General features: G+C 34.7%; 1 long non-coding RNA gene and 1 pseudogene across 1 annotated transcript in view; one reads left to right on the top strand and one right to left on the bottom strand.

Moving 5' to 3' along the window:
• Nucleotides 1-20132, bottom strand: part of LOC144457565 (uncharacterized) — a 589857-nt gene that overhangs the window by 492654 nt on the left and 77071 nt on the right. The gene's annotated exons all lie outside the window — the stretch shown is intronic.
• LOC110192046 (small ribosomal subunit protein eS1 pseudogene) lies at nt 16645-17483 on the top strand (annotated as a pseudogene).

The raw sequence follows: 20132 nt of genomic DNA, 5'->3' as shown, positions 1-20132 counted from the left end.
TTTTAAATTAGACAAAAATGACATATATTTGCAAATCTTATCAACCTAGTGAAACAGTCTTTATGCATTTTGTGCTGTAATGTGAGAGTTTTATAGCCTTCCTCATGCATCAATTTGACTTAGCTTCTGAAAAATAATAGAGTCCCATTAAAGCTAGAATTTCAACCATGCTCATAATTTCAATTTAGAAAGAGCTGCAGAGTTTCACAAAACAGGGCAAGCCATTATTATGGTTAGAATAGGGGAGTTCACCTACTATTTGTGGTGGACATATTTCTGAAAACAATGTGCAAAAAAGAGTTCTGCTCAGGAGTGATTGTCTTGAGAATAGGACCTACTGTTATGCAGAGAAGCTAATTTAGAAGTAATCAAAACACGTAGCAGCCTCAAGCAATCACTTTTGATGAAGAGTAGATTCTTTTCCACCTCCCTATTTTCCATTGGATATGAACCAGGATTGAATTATGTGACCCTTCATTTATTGTGGGGCTACCTAGTAGTCCCAAGCCTTCATTCCAAGATAAATTCCATGTGCAAAGGTGCTGACAAGAATACCTATAAAAATGCTAACTAGTTGTACCTTACTAGCAGGAATGGGTGGAGTTAAAGTAAAAAAAAAAGATAATCTCACCAGTGTTCAACATCATTGTCATGGCATGAAAAAGCAAAATGAAACAGCAAAACCTGAGAAGATTAAATAAAACAAGAACACTAAGTGGGAGAAATGTGGTTTCTTAAATAGTTCAGAAGGAAGGAAGGAAAGCGGGAAAACATAAATTCATCCTTTTCTCAGGGGGAAACCTCCTAGTGATTTATGAATATCTTAGCAATTAGTACAGTAGACAGCATGATAGTTCTAGAGTTATGAAGACCTGAGTTTGAAACCTGCCTCAATCACTTCCTAGCTGTATAGCTAGAAAAGTTACCTAACCTTTCTTTGACTCAGGTTCCTCATATGTAAAATGAAGAAAATAATAATATCTCTGTGTCACATGTTATGAGGATGAAACTACTACTAAAGCACTTTGTAAACCTTAAAATGCTACACAAATGCTAGCTATTATTTTCATGTTCTAGGTGAATAGTAAAGTGATTCCCCCAAGATATAGTTTTAATCTTCCAGAAAAAAAATATAGCCAGAAATTAGCAATGCCTAAGGAAGTATTAGGTGATGTGTGGATCTTATGTTCACATTTATTCAAAATACCAAATAAGACACAACATTATCACATTCAGCAACACCACTACATTGTCAATCCTCTGGGCTAGAAAAGCACTGAATTATTTTTAATCTTATCTCTCCTTTGTCCTCAAACCAATTCTATCATAAACAGTTGTGTTCAATAATGAACACCAGTGCATCACTTAGGCCATCTATCCCTTAACTTGTTCTAACTACCTGGTTGTTTCATCTTTTTTTCTGCTCATCTGCAACTTTGGTTTATAGTGCATAGAACCAGAAGGCACCTTAGAAATGACTCATTGTAACCTTCATGCTACAGATGAGAAAGCTTAGGCTTAGAGGACTAAAGAGACTTGCCCAAAACCATTATGAAGTAAGTAAAGATTTCAATGAGGGTTTTCTTCATAACATCCTAACATTCCTCTCTTGATGATGTCTTTTGGGATGTTTCTCCTAGAAAAATGGACTTATCATCGTATACATACATACATACATACATACATACATACACACATATACATATATGTATATGTATATATGCACACACATATGTATATATATACACACTCACACGTGTGTGTGTGTGTGTGTGTATCCCAGGCATCATTTATGAATTCATCTTTAGATCAATTGAAATTTTGATTTTTTTTGAGGTCTCAGAGTTCATGACTCACTATCACGTAGCATACCATTAACATAACAATTCCATTAAAATATCAGGTGATAATTTAATTGCTTTTCTTTTGATCTACAATGACTGGTCTAAGTACCTATTTTGGAGTAGGTGCTTAATAAATGCATGTAGCAAGGAGAATGGATAACAGATGGATACAATGAGTCCTGGCCCTCACAAAATATAAATGGTCTATAGGAAGTTCTCTAGCACATTTGGGGAGATGATTCTCATCTAAAAACCTATTGAGCCAAGATGGTAGAAAAAAAACAGGGACCTGCCTGAGGTCTCCCCCAAACCCCTCCAAACATCTTTAAATAATGCCTTAAATTCTGGAACAGCAGAACCCATTAAAAGATGGAGCAAAATAATTTTCCAACCAAAGACAACTTAGAAGGTTAGAAGCAAAGGTCTATTGCAACAGGATGAGAGTGAAGCATAGTGCAGTGTAAGCCACACAAACACAGACCCAGTCCCAGCAAACCAGAAGAAGGCCTTGGAAGGCATTGAATCAGTAGCAGCAGCTCCTGCTGTTGCTTCTGAAGCTCTCAGCTCACAAATAGTAAGGAGGTCAAACAACTAATCAGAAGGACATTATAGGGGACTCTTTAGGGACAATGGAGGCAGGAGTCTTCTTTGACCTTACTCATATCTGGGTCACAGTCTTGGGTGGCAGTCCCAAGGTGAGGATGAGCACTGGCACATCAGAGCTTGCTGTCCATAGTGGAGTAGAGACCATTGTCACAGTTCCAGGATGGAAAAGAGTGTTTATAGTTTCTCACAGACCAGAACACAAGCCAGGAGGGTAGTAAACACACCTCTCCTTAGATCATACCACGTTGGAAGGAGTGAAAGCTAATGAGTCCCTAAAAATATCTCTGAAAACAGCTGTGCAAAACCCCTGAAGCTTAGAACAGTGCACCCTCCACCATGGAAGTTCCCCCTTTAGCAAAAAGTTAAAAGTTTAAAAAAAATAGGCTGGAAAAATGAGCAAACAGCAAAAAAAAATTCTGACCATAGAATGTTACTATGGTGACAAGGAAGATCAAAATAGACACTCAAAAGAGAGCATCAAAGTCAAAACTCCTACATCCAAAACCTCCAAGAAAAATATGAATTGCTCTCTGGCTGTGCAAAAGCTCACAAAGGAATTTAAAAATAAAATACAAGAAGTAGAGGAAAAATTGGGAAGAGAAATAAGAGTGATGCAAGAAAATCCTGAAAAAAGAGTCAACAGCTTGGTAAAGGAGGCAAAAAGTACTGAAAAAAAAAATAACAGCTTAAAAACTGGACTAGGCCAAATGCTAAAAGAGGCGCAAGAATCCGATGAGGAGGAGAATGTTTTGAAAAAGAGAATTGGCCAAATGGAAAAATATATGCAAAAATTCACTGAAGAGAACTCCTTTAAAAGCAGAATTGGCAAAAATGGAGAAAGAGTTACAAAAGCTCATTGAAGAATATAATTCCTTAAAAAACTGGAATAGAGTAAATGAAAACTAATGATTTTATGAGAAATCAACCAACAATGAAAAAGAGCAAAAGAATGATAAAATAGAAGGCAATGTGACATGTCTCATTGGAAAATCAATTGACTTGGAAAACAGACCCAGGAGAGATAATTAAAAAAAAATTATGGACTACCTGAAATCCATGCTCGAAATAAGAACCTAGATATCATCTTTTGAGAAATTATCAAGGAAAACTGCCCAGATACTCTGGAAGCAAAGGGCAAAGCAGAAATTGAAAGAATTCACCAATCATGTCCTGAAACAGATCCCTAAATGAAAATTCAGAGGAATATTGGAATCAAATTCCAGAGCATCCAGTCAGGAGAGTATTGCAAGCATCCAGAAAGAACTGATTGTGTCTGAATACAGATGGAAGCATGTAAGAATTTTTGTTCTTTATTTTTCTTGAGGTTTTTTGGGGAGGTATGTGTTGTTGTTGTTTTTTTTTACAATATGATTAGTATGGGAATATGTTTTACATGACTGCACATATATAACCTATATCAAATTGCTTACCTTCTCAATGAGGAGGAAGGAAGGAAGAGAATTTGGAACTCAAAGTTTTAAAAACTAGTGTTAAGATGTTTTTCTATGCAATTGGGGGGAAATAAAAGTACTAAATAATTAAATAAGAAAAAGACAAAAAAAATCTATGTTGGTGAAAAATCATATGTAGTATCTAGGTCATTAGCTATGTCATTGTCTTAACTGCTCCTTTTTAGTATTAATATTGTCCAAATTGTTTTCTGTTTTTGTTATTGTAGTATCCATCAGATATAATGGACATCAGTTGTTTAATATCCTCATAATTTTATTACCTGCAGCAAGGATGTACATTAGATTTAAACCAGTTACCTTAGCCATTATTTTACCATTAATGCCATTTCTGCTACCTTTATAAGCACATCCAAGACTGTGATATTGGAAACTAAGTTTTGTTGTTCTACCAGCCTTGATATTGAAGGAAAGAGCTGCTAAAATAATCTTTAGAAATCTTAATTTCTTCTTTAATTTTATATTGTCCTTCCTTCTTCATTTATGAAATCTTTTAGAATGTGTTTGAAGTTGGTTTTTGCCATAAGAGAAACTCTGTATGAATTTATTCAAATTTGCTCTTGTCCTCTAATGCTTATTTCTGCTTCATGAAGTGGTACTGTTCTTGATCTACTATGCAATTGCCTTGCAAGGCTTTGAAATTAACATATACTAAAGCAGTGTCCCTTTTGGCTGCCTTTTCTCTCCATTTAACAATTAAAATATTCACTAAGACTTTTAATGATACGTAGATATCCTGGTTTTGACAATCTATTTATATTAAACTGCTTGATGAAATTGATATAGTCTGTAAAACAAATGTTTTATTTTAATACTTATCTGAATATGTTGAGATTAATTTATCTCAATTATATACCATATATGTTTCTTATTCTTATGCCTAGCTTTATAATTTTGGTATTTGCTCTAGGAAGTTGCCATTTTTAGTATACTTAGATTGAGTAATGACTCCTGCTTACATAAACAGTCATTTCTTTGTCTATTAAAGTATAATCACTGTCCTTTTTTGATAAAATTCCACATTTACTATACCAGAGAATATTGATTCTTTTCTTTTAAAAAAAAAAGTATTTATTTTGATTCATCAACAATCCCTTCCATAGGCTTTTGAGTTTTTAATTTTTCTCATCTTATGTCCCCCTTCCCTTCCCAAGATGGTGAGCAATCTGATATAGGCTATACATATACATTCCTATTAAACATATTTTCACATTATTCATGTTGTAAGGAAGAATTAGAACCAATAGGAGGAACCACCAGAAAGAGGAAACAAAACAAAACAAATGAAAAAAATAGCTAATGTTATGCTTTGATCTATATTCAAATTCCATATGTAGATAGCATTTTCCATCATGAGACTTTTGGAGATGTCTTATATCTTTGCATTGCTGAAAAGGGCTAAGTCCATCAACATTAGTCATCATACAACATGGCTGTTACTGTATACAACATTCTCCTGGTTCTGCTCACTTCACTCAGCATCAGACCATACAAGTCTTTTCAGGTTTTTTTTGAAGTCTGACTGCTCATCATTTCTTATAGCATGAGAGTCTTCCATTACATTCATATACGTCAACTTTTCAGCCATTCCCCAATGGATGGGCATCCTCTCAATGTCCAATTCTTTGCCACCCCAAAAAGAGCTGCTATGAATATTTTTGTACATTTGGGTCCTTTTCCCATTTTTGTGATCTCTTTGGGATACAGCCCTAGAAGCACTATAGCTGAGTCAAAGGGTATTCACTTTTTTGTAGCCCTTTGGGCATGGCTGCAAATTGCTCTCCAGAATGGTTGGATTAGTGCACAACATCACCAACAATGCATTAGTGTTCCAATTTTCTCGTATCTTCTCCAACATTTATCATTTGTTATGTTGGCCAATCTAATTAGTGTGATGTGCTGCCTCAGAGTTCTTTTCATTTGCATTTCTCCAATCAATAGTGATTTAGAGCATTTTTTCATATGATTATAGATGACTTTAATTTCTTCATCTGAGAACTGCCTGTTCATATCCTTTGACCATTTATCAATTGGGGAATGGCTTGTATTCTTATAAATTTGACTTAATTCTCTACATATTTCAGAAATGAGGCTCTTATCAGAGACACTGGTTTAAAAATTCTTTCCTAGCTTTCTGCTTGCCTCCCAATCTTGGTTGCATTGGCTTTGTTTGTGCAAAAACTTTTCAATTTAATGTAATCAAAATTATCCATTTTGTATTTTATAATGTTCTTTATCTCCTGTTTGGTCATGAATTTTTCTGTTCTCCATAAATCAGACAAGGAAACTATTCCTTGCTCTCCTAGTTTGCTTATAGTATCAGGTTTATATCTAAATCAAGAACCCATTTTGACTTTATTTTGGTATATGGTGTGAGATTTTGGTCTATGCTGAGTTTCTGCCATACTCTTTTCCAGTTTTCCCAGCAGGTTTTGTCCAAGAGTGAGTTCTTATCTCAGAAGCTTAGGTCTTTGGGTTTATCAAAGAGTAGACTATAGTCATTGACTACTATCATTTGCATAGGAGGGCAGAGCCAAGATGGCAGAGTAAAAGCAGTGACTTACTTGATCTCTCCCCCAAACCCCTCCAAAAACCTATAAAAATGGATCTAAAAATATTCTAAAGCAGAAGAACCCACAAAAAGACAGAGTGAACCAAATTTCCAGACAAAGACAACCTGGATTGTTGATGAGGAAGGTATATTGTTCAAGACTTGTAGGAAAGCGCAGTTTGGCATGGGTGCACAGGCCACAGCAAACCTGAAGCAGGCCTCAGAGGACTGAATCATGGGAAGCTGTGGTGGTTTCCAGACTTCTTAACTCACAAACACCAAAGACAACTTAGGTCAGTGGGAAAAGTCTGTTTCTGTGGTGCTGAGAGAGAAGAAGGTGGTCACAGCTCCATTCCCTGAGTGTAGCCAGGGGTGGGGGCTGCTTTGTGAGCTTCTGGCCCACAGACTGAGGGGCAATTCAGTGGCTGATCATAGGTGGATTGCAGGGATCTCTTTGCCAGTGTTGAGGCAGGAATCTCTTGCTTTGCCCATGCTTGGATCTAGGTCATAGTTCTGAGTGGTGGTCCTGGGGTGAAAAGGAGCACTGGTGTGGTGGAACTTGCAGTGGCTGTGGAGAGAAAATCTTCCTCACACTTCCAAGGCAGAAAAGGCTGCTTGTGGTCACTCATAGACCACATCACAGGCCAGGAAAGGAGCAAACACTTTGCCCTTGATCATAGCACCTTGGAAAAAATGAAAATTTACAGGTCCTTAAAAGTATCTCTGAAAACAGCTGTACAAACCCCCCAAAGCTTAGGACAGTACATTCTCCACATTGGAAGCAGACTCTTACCTTAACAAAGAGTTTAAAACTCATGCAGTTCTCCGGGATCATGAGCAAGCAATGCAAAAAGTTTCAGACGATGTCATCTTGCTTTGGTGACAAAGAAGATCAAAACACAACCAGAAGAAGACAACAAAGCCAAAGCTCTTACATCCAAAGCCTCCAAAAAAATATGAATTGGTCCCAGGCCATGGAAGAGCTCAAAAAGGACTTTGAAAAGTAAGTAAGAGAAGTAGAGGAAAAACTGAGAGTGATGCTAAAGGAGACCCCCAAAAATACTGAAGAAAATAACACCTTAAAAAATAGCCTAACCCAAATGGAAAAAGAAGTCCAAAAAGCCAATGAGGAGAAGAATGCCCTAAAAAGAAAAATTAGCCAAATGGAAAAGGGAGTTCAAAAGATTGCCAAAGAAAATACTTCCTTAAAAATTAGGATAGATTATTGGAAGCTAGTGACTTTATGAAAAATCAAGATCCTGTAAAACAAATCCAAAACAATGAAAAATTCGAAAACAATGTGAAATATCTCATTGGAAAAAACAACTGACCTGGAAAATAGATCCAGAAGAAATAATTTAAAACTTATTGAGCTATCTGAAAGCCATGATCAAAAAAAGAACCTAGAGATTATCTTTCAAGAAATTATCAAGGAAAACTGCCCTGATATTTTAGAACTAGAGGATAAAATAGAAATTGAAAGAATTCACAGATCTCCTCCTCAAAGAGATCCCCAAAGGAAAACTCATAGGAACATTGTAGTCAAATTCCAGAGTTACCAGGTCAAAGAGGAAATATTACAAGCAGCCAGAAAGAAATAATTCAAGTATTGTGGAAACACAATCAGGATAACACAAGATTTAGCAGCTTCTACATTAAGGGACAAAAGGGCATGGAATATGATATTCTGGAGATAAGATTACAACCAAGAATCACCTACCCAGCAACATTAAGTGTAATCCTTCTGGGGAAAAAATGGTCATTCAGTGAAATAGAGGACTCTCAAGCATTCTTGATGAAAAGAACTAGAACTGAATAGAAAATTTGACTTTCACATACAAAACTCAAGTGGAACATGAAGAGGTAAACAGCAAAGAGAAATCATAAGAGACTTATTAATGTTGAACTGTTTACATTCCTCCATTTAAAGATAATATTTATATCTCATGAGAACTTTGTCAGTGTTAGGGTAGTTGGAGGGAAAAATTTTATGTAAGTATATATAGATAGATAGATAGATAGATAGATAGATAGATAGATAGAGATAGATAGATAGATAGATAGATAGATAGATAGATAGATAGATAGAGGGCACAGGGTGAGTTGAAGATTAAGGGGTCATATCTGGAGAATAAAAATAAGGAGTGAGAGAGGATTATGCTGGGAGAAAGAGAAAGGAAGAGGTAGAACAGGGTAGATTATCTCACAAAAAAAAAGAAAAGAAAAAGCTCTTACAGTGAAGGGGAAACAGGGGAGGGTGAGAGGGAATGAGTAAATCTTCTTCTCATAGCATTTGGCTTAAGGAGGGAATAACATACACACTCAATTGGGTATGGAAAGGTCTCTTACCCTATAAGAAAATAGAGGGAGAAGGGCACAAGAGAGCAGGGGGATGGTAGAGAGGAGGGCAGATTGGGAAGGGGGGTAATCAGAAGCAAACGCTTCTGAGGAGTAACAGGGTCAAAAGAAAGAATAGAATAAATGGGATGGTGGGATAAGATTAAGGGAAATAGAGTTAGTTTTTCACAACATGACTACTATGGAAATTTTTTGCATGACTGCACATGTGTAACCTACAGTGAGTTGCTTGCCTTTTCAATGAGGGTGGGTGGCGATGGAGGAAGGAAGAAAATTTAGAACCAAAAGTTTTAAAAACACATTTAAAAAAATGTTTTCATATGCAACTGGGAAATAAAAAATACAGGAAATGGGGTACCGAAATCTAACCTGCCCCACAGGAAAGCAGAAGAGAAAGGGTATAAGTGAAGGGGGGTAGAGATAGAAGGGAGGGTAGACTAAGGGAAGGGATAGTAAGAATGCATGCCATCTTGGGGTTGGGGGAGGTGCGAGATGGGGTGAAAATTTGGAACTCAAAATATTGTGGAAATAAATGTTGAAAACTAAAAATAAATAAATTTTTAAAAATAAAAATAAAATAATACTACATTTTACACTATTCCACTGATCAGCCAGTACCAAGTAGTTTTTGTGATTGATGCCTTATAATACAATTTAAGACCTGGAATGACTAGGCCACTTTATCCTGCATTTCTTTTCATTAGTTCCCTTGATATTCTGGACTTTTTGTTATTCCAAATGAATTTTGTTATTAATTTTTATAGCTAGATAAAATAATGTTTGGTAGTTTGATTGATGGAACTGAATGAGTAAATTAGTTTAGGTAGAATTGTCATTTTTATTATATTAGCTTAGCCTACCCATGAGCAACTGATGTTTTTCCAATTATTTAGATATGTCTTTATTTGTGTGAAAAGTGTTTTGCAATTGTGTTCATATAGTTCCTGAGTTTGTTTTGGTATGTAGACTCCTAAATTTTGTATAATGTCTGCAGTAACTTTAAATGGAATTTTTCTATCTCTTGTTGGGCTTTGTTGGTAATATATAGAAATCCTGATGATTTATGTGGGTTTGTTTTATAGCCTGCAAGTTTGCTAAAGTTGTTTATAATTTCAATTTTTTTTACTTGATTCTCTAGGATTCTCTAAGTATATCATCATATCATCTGCAAAGAGTGATAGCTTTGTTTCTTCTTTGCCTATTCTAATACCTTCAATTTTTTTTCTTCTCTCATATCTAAAGCTAATGTTTCCACTACGATATTGAACAGCAGTGGTTATAATGTACGTCTTTGTTGCAAGCTGAACTTATTAGAAATGCTTCTAGCTTTTCCCATGATGTATAATTTCCCCATTACATATGTTTGCTGAAGATTTTAGGTAGATGCTACTTAATATTTCAGGAAGACTCCATTTATTCCTATGCTCTCTAAAGCTTTAATAGGAATGGGTATTGTATTTTGTCAAAAGCTTTTTCTGCATCTACTGAGATGATCATGTGGTTTCTGTTCTTTTTGTTGTTGATATGATATGATTATAGTTTTCTTATTATTGAACCAGCCCTGCATTCCTAGTATAAATCCTACCTGGTCACAGTATATTTTTCTCATGATAAGTTACTGTAATCTATTTGCTTATATTTTATTTAAAATTTTATGCATCTATATTCATTAGGGAAATTGATCCATAATTTTTTTTCTCTGTTTTGACTCTTCCTTGTTTAGATAGAAACACCATAATTGTATCATAAAAAGAATTTGGTAAGACTCCTTCTTCCCTTATTTTCCCAAATAGTCTATATAGTATTATAATTAATTGTTCTTTAAGTGTTTGATAGAAATTTCTTGTAAATCCATCTGGCCCTGGAGATTTTTTCCTAGGTAGTTCATCAATGGCTTGTTAAATTTCTTTTTCTGAGATAGATTTATTTAAGTATTTTATTTCCTCTTCTGTTAATCTGGGCAATTCATATTTTTGTAAATATTCATTCATTTCACTAAGATTGTCAAATTTATTGGCATAGAGTTTAGTAAAATAGTTCCTAATTATTGTTTTAATTTCCTTTTCCTTGGTGATGGATTCACCCTTTTCATTTTTGATACTGGCAATTTGGTTTTCTTCTTTCTTTTTTAAATTAAATTAACCAAAGGTTTATCTACTTTATTTTTTCTGCCATAAAACCAGCTCTCAGTTTTATTTATTAGTTCAATAGTTTTCTTAATTTCAATTTTATTAATCTCTCCTTTGGTTTTCAGTGTTTCTAACTTGATGTTTAATTGAGGATTTTTAATTTGTTTTTTTTTCTAATTTTTTAATTGTATGCCCAATTCATTGATCTTCCCTTTCTCTATTTTATACATGTAAGCATTTAGAGATTAAAATAAAAAAGAAAAAACACTTCTCCTAAGAACTGCTTTTGCTACATCTCATAAGTTTTGGTATGTTGTCTCATTATTGTCATTCTCTTGAATGAACTTAATGATTGTATGATTGGTTGTTTGACACATTCAATTTTTAGTATTACATTATTTAGTTTCCAATCATTCTTTAGTCTATCTTTCCACAGTTCTTCATTACACATAATTTTATTGCATCATGATCTGAAAAGGGTGCATTCAATATTTCTGCCTTTCTGCATTGGATTGTGAGGTTTTTATGCCCTAGTACATGGTCAATTTTTGTGCATATTCCATTTACCACTGAGAAAAAAGTATATCCCTTTTTTCCCCATTCAATTTTCCCCAGAAGTCTACCATACCTAACTTTTCTAATATTCTATTCACCTCCTTAACTTCTTTCTTCTTTATTTTGTGGTTAGATTTATCTAGTTCAGAGAGGGGGAGTTTGAGGTCCCCCATTAGTATAGTTTTGCTGTCTATTTCTTCCTGTAACTCCCTGAACTTCTCCCGTAAGAATTTGGATGCTATACCATTTGGTGCATATATGTTTAGTAATGATATTACTGAGTTGTCAATAGTGCCTTTTAGCAGCATATAGTGTCCTTCCTTAACTCTTTTTTAATGAGATCCATTTTTGCTTTTGCTTTGTTTTAGAACAGGATTGCTATTCCTGCTTTTTTACTTCAGTTGAAGCATAATATATTCTACTCCAGCCTTTTACCTTTATATTGTGTATATATTTCTGTTTCAAATACTTTTCCTGTAAACAATATATTGTAGGATTATGGTTTTCAATCCATTCTGCTCTCAGCTTTAGTTTTATGGGAGCACTCATCCCATTCACATTCAGTTATGATTACTATCTGTGTCTTTCTCTCCATCCTCTTCCCCCCTTCCCTTTTATCCTTTACTTTCTCCTTTCTCCTTTTGCCTCCTCACTAGTGTTTTTGTTTGATCACTGACTCCCTCAGTCCCTCCTCCCTTCTATTAGCCCCTTCCCTTTTCTTCCCCTTTTCCCTTACTATTTCTTCCCTTCCTTCTATCCCTCCTTCCTTTTCTATCCACTTTTCCCTCTTACTGTCCATAGGCCAAGTTAGATTTCCATACCTATCATGATGTTATTCCCTCCTTGAGCCAAATCTGATGAGGGTAATGTTAAAACAATGCTCCTCTCCTTCCCTTCTTTCCCTATATTGTAATGAGTTTTTGTGCCTTTTCCTGTAATGTAATTTACACTTGTCTGCCACTCCTTTCCTTTTCTCCCAGTACATTCCCATAGTTCGATCAGATTAATTTACTTACTTAGATTGCTTTAACCCACTTGATAAGATTTGTCTTATTATTACGTCAAAGTCAACTTATACCCACCCTCTCTATGTATGCCCCTTTAAAATGGTATAATAACAATGTGGTTGTCAAGAGTTATAAGTGTCATCATCTCTTGTATGGTGGTAAACAGTTTTCCCTTATTAATAACATTTTTTTTATCTGTCCCATTTACCTTTTATGTCTCTCTTGAGTCCTGTGATTAAAGATCAAATTTTCTGTTCAGCTGTGGTCTTTTTATCAGGAAGGTTTGGAAGTCCCCTATATCACTGAATGTCCATCTCCTCCCCTGAAATATTATGCTTATTTTCACTGAGTAGTTGATCCTTGGTTGTAATCCAAGTTCCTTTGCCTTATGGAATATTGTATTCCACACCCTATGGTCCTTTAATGTAGAAGCTGCTAGGTCCTGAGTAATACTGACTGTGATTTCATGATATTTAAATTGTTTCTTTCTGGATGCTTGCAGTATTTTCTCTTTGACCTGGAAATTTTGAAATTTGGCTACTGCATTCCTTGTTGTTTTTCAATTTGGAATCTCTTTCAGGAGGTGACAGGTGGATTCTTTCTATGCCTATTTTACTCCCTGATTCTAGGACCTGAGGGCAGTTTTCCCTGATGATTTCCTGAAAGATGCTTTCCAGGTTCTGTTTTTCATCATGATTTTCAGGTAGACCAATAATTTTCAAATTGTCTCTCCTGGATCTGTTTTCCATGTCAGTTGTTTTCCCAATGAGATATTTTACAATTTCATTTTTTTTTCATTTTTCAGAGTCCTCTATTTCAATGAATGCCAATTTTTTTCTCCTGAAGGATTATACTCAGTTTTGCTGGGTAGGTAATTCTTGGCTATAATCCTATCTCCTTTGCCCTCTGGAACATCATATTCCAAGTCCTCTGGTCCCTTAATGTAGAAGGTGCCAAATCCTGTGTTATCCTGATTGTTTTTCCATGATACCTGAATTGTTAATTTCTGGCTACTTGCAATATTTTCTCCTTGACCTGGGAAATCTGGAATTTGGTTACAATATTCCTAGGAGTTTTCCTTTGTGGATCCCTTTCAATTGGTGGATTCTTTCAATTTCTATTTTAAACTCTGCTTCTAAAATATCAGCAGTTTTTCTTGACAATTTCTTGAAAGATGATGTCTAGGCTCTTTTTTTGATCATGGCTTTCAGATAGTCCAATAATTGTTAAATTATTCCTTTTAAATTATATCTCCTAGATCTATTTTCCAGGTCAATTGCTTTTCGATGATATAGTTCACATTATTTTCTATTTTTTCATTCTTTTGGTTTTGTATAACCTGCATTGAGTTGTTTGCCTTCTCAGGAAAAGCCTGACCATTTCTATAACAAGATGTTTCTATGTACTCAAATACTAGGTAGGTGAACTTCCTTTAGGATTAGGAATACAAGATTAGAAAATGATCTGTTTATATCAAATTTAATCTAATCCAGGTATATAAAGTTGACAAATTTTACTAATCATTCATTTTTGATGGAGGGAAGAGGAATCATTGTCCAGATCCCTTGCTGATTGACAGTTTCCAAAATCCTACTCCCATTCAGTCCAATAAATGAATAGAGAAAAAACAACAGATATAAGGGCAGAGATCCAGGAGACAAAGTCTCTTAATTGGGAAACTAAGCCTACTGCACTCAATAACTATTATCATTATTGTGTACTCAAGGGACTCTAGGGTGAGAGAGCCCATTAGATTACAGGCTTGTGCCTGATTAGTGATTCTTTGAGAACTTATACCCCATCTTGATATATCCTTACTCACAATTTTCTCACAGTTGATAGTTACCAAAGCTTTCTCAATGGTACTTTTTTTTTGTAAAACTACCTTTAATGATCTTTTCAATTTTGTTTATCTCATTGAGATATCTTAGAAATTGATCCTTGAGAACCTTTAAAAATTTCATCGCCTTTAAAATGCATTTCTTTTGCAAACATGTGGCCAAGTTCAGTCATTCTGTTTTGACTTCATTATTCTAAGTACAAATGCCATTTTTTTTTTCTAGCAACTAGGGACACAAGGAACAGAGATGAATATAATGAGATTTTATTAGCATCACAAGTAAGAATTGTTTTAAACAACTGCTGGTCAAGTTTCTTCTAATACGTTATTTCATATTTCTTTAATGTATAGGTGAATTCATTCTTGTTTAAATATTATTTATCTCCAACCTCTGTTCCTTTGATGTGGCTTTTTGCTATGCCTATAATATATTCTTTTATCACCTCCATCTTTGGGAATCCCTAAGTGTCTTTAAAGCATAATCCATATGCCACATCTTAGAGAAAGGCAATCCAGATAATCTACTCTATTTTAATGTCCTTCCCCATTGGAATTTTTTTGGTAATTATTGTGTATTAAAATTGATATGTACATATCATTCTTCTCCAACCCCAACTGAACATTTACCTAGCATGTGCTTAATTGTTGAGCTGAATTGAATTGGTTCACTTTCACCTTATTGTTAAATTTGTTTCCCACTTATTCCCCCAAACACACTGATCAAATGCAATTTTAATTTTTCTTAAAACAAAACAAAATGAAACAAAATTATTTTCTGTCATAGTGCTACCCAATAATCTAATCCTAGTCTGCTTTTCCTTTCATTCCTAACCTAATTCCAAATTGCTAGGTATTGACCACCCTATTCCAATTCTTTTGTTGTTGTTGTTGTTAATCAGTTGTAGATTGTTTTACATGTGATAATTAATCCCCTCTGGGACCCAATTTTCAAATATCAGTTATTCCCTTCCAGATTAGTTTTAACACTAAGTTTTATTGCACTATCCTTTTCCTAGCTCAAAAAGTTTTGAATTTTATGAAATGCCCTTTTCCCTCAATTGTTCATATGTATGTTTGAATGGTGTTCATATGGGACATTTTAATTACAAAAAATATTAACTTTGTCTTTCCTCTCCTTTACTTTTCTAGAAAGAAAGTTCTTTCTCTCTAAAGTCTTTTTTTTCCTCTCTCTCTCTCAAAACACTTAAACTTTATTATGGTTGATTCTCATGGGAATGATAGAGCCCCTAATTAGTCAATAAGAAATATTTTATTGAATACATACTATGTCAGACACTGAGGAAACAAAATAGTCCACACTTCCAATAATAATTTTAAATTCAATTTTGTTTTTTTAAATGAACAAATACTGGGTTTCTTATCCTGTCGGAAATATTTACCACTTAAAAAATGAAAAACAAAACCCTTGTAATAAATATGCTTAGTCAAGCAAAATAAGTCCCTATATTGGCTATGTCAATATATAATTCTACATCCTGAATCCATCAACTCCTTGACAGATTGTGGGTAGTGTTCTTTATCACTGATCCTTGGGAATCATGATCAGTCATTGTTTAAAATGTCAGAGTAAAGCCAGGCACTTGCCTGTGCTCTCCTAAATTCCCCTTCAAACAACTTTAAAATAACTTAGCAAAATGAATTTTGGAGTGTCAGAAGCAACCAAAGGATGGGGTGAAATAATTTTCTAGCCCATGAAAATTAAGAAGATCATTAACAAAGGTCTGTCTTTTTTAATGGAGAGTGGTACTCATTCCAGCACAGGCAGTGCCCCAGCAATCCAGCACAAGCTTTGGGGATGACCGTATCAGTAGTGACAACTTCCCAAAGCTCTCAGCCCACATAAAATACATGGGCAGACAACTGATCAGAAAGAAATTACAGGGGGCATATAGTTGACACTGGGTTTAGGACTCAGTTGCATTGCCCCTACAGGAATATTGGTCAAAAGCCTTAGGTTGCAATTAAAGGGCAAGGAGGATCACTAGCACAATGGAGCTCCTGAGGACCATAGTTGCAATTCCAGGGAAGAAAAGAGTGCTTGTGACATAGACTGGAACAGAGGCCAGGGCATCAGGATAATAACAACTTGGAAGAACTAAACACATACAGATCCCCAGAATTAGGCTCTGAAAACAACAGCACACAAACACGCACACACACACACACACACACACACACACACACACACACAAACTGAACACTAGGAAAGACAAGAAATTAGGTGAAAAAATGAGGAAACAGCTTTTGGCTTTCAGAGCGGGATCATGGCGGTGGGCAAGAACGATAATCCCCTCACCAAAGGTGGCAAAAAAGGAGCCAAGAAGAAAGTGGTTGATCCATTTTCAAAGAAGGATTGGTATGAGGTAAAAGCACAAGCTATGTTCAGCATCAGAAATATTGGCAAGACACTGGTTACAGGGACCCAAGGAACAAAAATTGCCTCTGCTGGTCTCAAGGGTCGAGTTTTTGAAGTGAGTCTTGCTGATATGCAGAATGAGGAGGTTGCTTTTCATAAATTCAAGTTAATTACTGAAGATGTTTGGGGTAAAAATTGTTTGACTAATTTCCATGGAATGGACCTTACCTGGGACAAGATGTGCTCCATGGTCAAAAAGTGGCAGACCATGATTGAAGCCCATGTTGGTGTCAAAACTACCAATGGTTACTTGCTCCACCTCTTTTGTGTTGGCTTTACCAAAAAGCACAAGAACCAGATCCATAAGACCTCTTATGCCCAGCACCAACAGGTCTATCAAATTTGTAAGAAGATGATGGAAATCATGACCTGAGAGGTGCAGACAAATGACTTGAAAGAAGTTGTCAATAAACTAATTCCGGACAGCATTGGAAAAGACATACAAAAGTGTTTCCAGTCCATTTACCCTCTCCATGATGAATTTGTCTGAAAAGTCAAGATGCTCAAGAAGCCCATATTTGAATTGGGAAAGCTAATGGAACTGCATGGTGAAGGTGGTGGCTCTGGAAAACCTTCAGAAGATGAAACAGGCACAAAAGTAGAAAGGGCTGATGGCTATGAACCAGAAGTTCAAGAATCTGTCTAAGAACTTTTAAAGATTGAAAAATAAAAATTTATCATTGTGAAAAAAAATGAAACAACAAAAAAAGAGCAGGAGCATAGAAAGTTGCTATGGCAATAGGGAAGACCGAAACAAAAATTCAGAAAAAGACAAAAATGTAAAAATGGCTACATGCAAAGCCTCAAAGAAAAAAGTAAGTTAGGGTAAGGCCCAAAAATAATTCCTGAAAGAACTCAAAAAAAAAGATTTTAAAAATCAAATAAGTAATCTAGAGGAAAATTTGGGAAAATAAATGAAAGTGAAGCAATAAAATCATGGAAAAAAAGTCAATAGCTTGTTAAAGGAAGCACAGAACATGGAAGCACAAAATCACTGAAGAACTCCTTAAAAAGTAGAATTGAACAAATGGAAGCTAATGAATCTGTGATACATCAAAAAACAGTAAACCAAAATCAAAAGAATTGAGAAAAAATAGAAGAAAATTTGAAATACCTCATTGGGGGAAACTGACCTTGGAAATAGATCAAAAAGGCAATGTAAGAATTATTGAGCTACCTTAAAGTCATATTAAAAAGCCTAGACATCACATTCAAAGAATAGTAAAAAACAAAAACAAAAACAACTGTCCTGGATATTCTATAACCAAAGGGTAAAATAGAAATGGAAAGAATCCATTGGTCACCTCCTAAAAGAGACAACAAAGTGAAAATTCACAAGGATAATATAGCTAAATTCCAAAGCTCATAGGTTAAGAAAAAATATTGCAAGCAGTCAGAAAGAAACAATTCAAATATCATGGAGCCACATTCAATAAAACACAAGATTTAGTAGCTCTACATTAAAGGAGTGGAAGGCCTGGAACATGATATTCCAGAGGGCAAAGGAGCTAGGATTACAACCAAAAATTACTTACCTAGCAAAACTAATCCTTCAGAGTGAAAAATAGACATTTAGTGAAGTAAGAGAATTTTCAAGCATTCCTGATAAAAAGACCACAGCTAAAAACAGAATTTGATTTTCAAGTGTAGGATTCAATAGAAGTACAAAAAATGTAAACAGGAAAGGGAAATCATAAGAGATTCAATAAATTTAAAATATCTACATTTCTACATGGCAAGATAATACTTGTTACTCCTCACACTGTTTTTGCATTATTAGAGGTCTAAAAAGGAGTATATACATAGAGAGGGCAGGGTTAGAATTGGTCATGGTGAGATAATATGAAAAACAAAAAATAAATTGGTATAAAAAAGGAAGAATGTGGAAGGGAAGATGTGAGAAGGGAAGTTAGTAACACTTAAACGTTACTCTCATTGGAATTGTCTTAAAGAGGAAATAATATATATACTCGATTTTGTAAAGCAATCTATCTTACCCTACAGAGAAGTAGGAGGGAAAGAGTATAGGAGAAGAGGGAACTGATAAAAGGGTGGGCAAGTTGGGCAAGGATATGGTCAGAAGCAAAATATTTTTGAGGAGGGACATAGTCAAAGGAAGCACACACACACACACACACACACACAGAGAGAGAGAGAGAGAGAGAGAGAGAGAGAGGAGAGAGAGAGAGGAGAAGAATGAGATGGAGGAAAATACAGTTATTAGTGATAACTGTGAGTGTGAATGGGATGAACTCACCCATAAAATGAAAGTAGATAGCAGGGAAGATTAAACACCTGATAAGCAAGGAAATTATATCTTGTCAAAAATTATAGACAATGAAGTAATAGAAATACAAATGTATATTCACCAAATGGTATAGCATCAACATTCTTAAAGGTAAAGTTAAATTGGTTAAAGGTGGATATAGAAAGTAAAAATATACTACTGCGTGACCTCAATTTTCCCCTCTTAGAATTGGTAAGTCTGAAAAAAAAAGAAAGAAGTTAAAGAGATGAATGGAATTTTTGAAAAATTAGATATGACAGACCTTTGGTGAAAATAACATGTGAATACAAAAGAGCATACCTTTTGTTTTTCAATGGCACATGGAGCCTACACAAAAATTGACCTTTTATCAGGGCATAAAAACCTTACAACCATATCAGAAAAAAGCAGAAATATTAAATGGATACTTTTCAGATCACAACGCAGTAAAAAAATTACGTTCAACAAAGGGCTGTTGAAAAATAGACTAAAATTAATTGGAAACTAAATAAACTAATCCTACAGAATGTCAAAGAACAGATCTTAGAAATAATCAATAACTTCATTAAAGAGAATAAAAAAGGTGAGACAATATACCAAAATTTATGAGATGCAACCAAAACAGCACTTATGGGGAAATGTATTTCTGTAAACTGTTACATCAATAAAAAAGAGAAAGAGCAAATCAATGATTGAACATGAAACTTAAAAAAAAGCAGAAAGAGAGCTAATTAAAAAATCCCAATTAAACACCAACCTGGAAATTCTGAAAATCAAAGGGGAGATTAATAAAATTAAAAGTAAAAAAAAAATAATAATAAATAAAGCTAGTAGATGGTTTTATGAAAAAAGACAATAAATGACAAATATTTTGAGGGGTTGTAGGATAACTCATGAATAGCAATGTATTGTTGGTGGATATGTGCATTATATTCTATAACGCAATTTAGAACTATGTCCAAAATATTATTAAACTTGTATATACCCTTCCCCCAGAAAAACACTAAAAATACTGTATCTTAAAGAGAATAAAATTTAAAAAGAAGAGATTTATATGAATAAGAATATTT

Source organism: Phascolarctos cinereus, unplaced genomic scaffold, assembly GCF_003287225.1.
Source record: "Phascolarctos cinereus isolate Bilbo 61053 unplaced genomic scaffold, phaCin_HiC Scaffold_5;HRSCAF=322, whole genome shotgun sequence".
Lineage (NCBI taxonomy): Eukaryota > Metazoa > Chordata > Mammalia > Diprotodontia > Phascolarctidae > Phascolarctos > Phascolarctos cinereus.
This window is presented reverse-complemented; position numbering and strand designations above follow the sequence as displayed.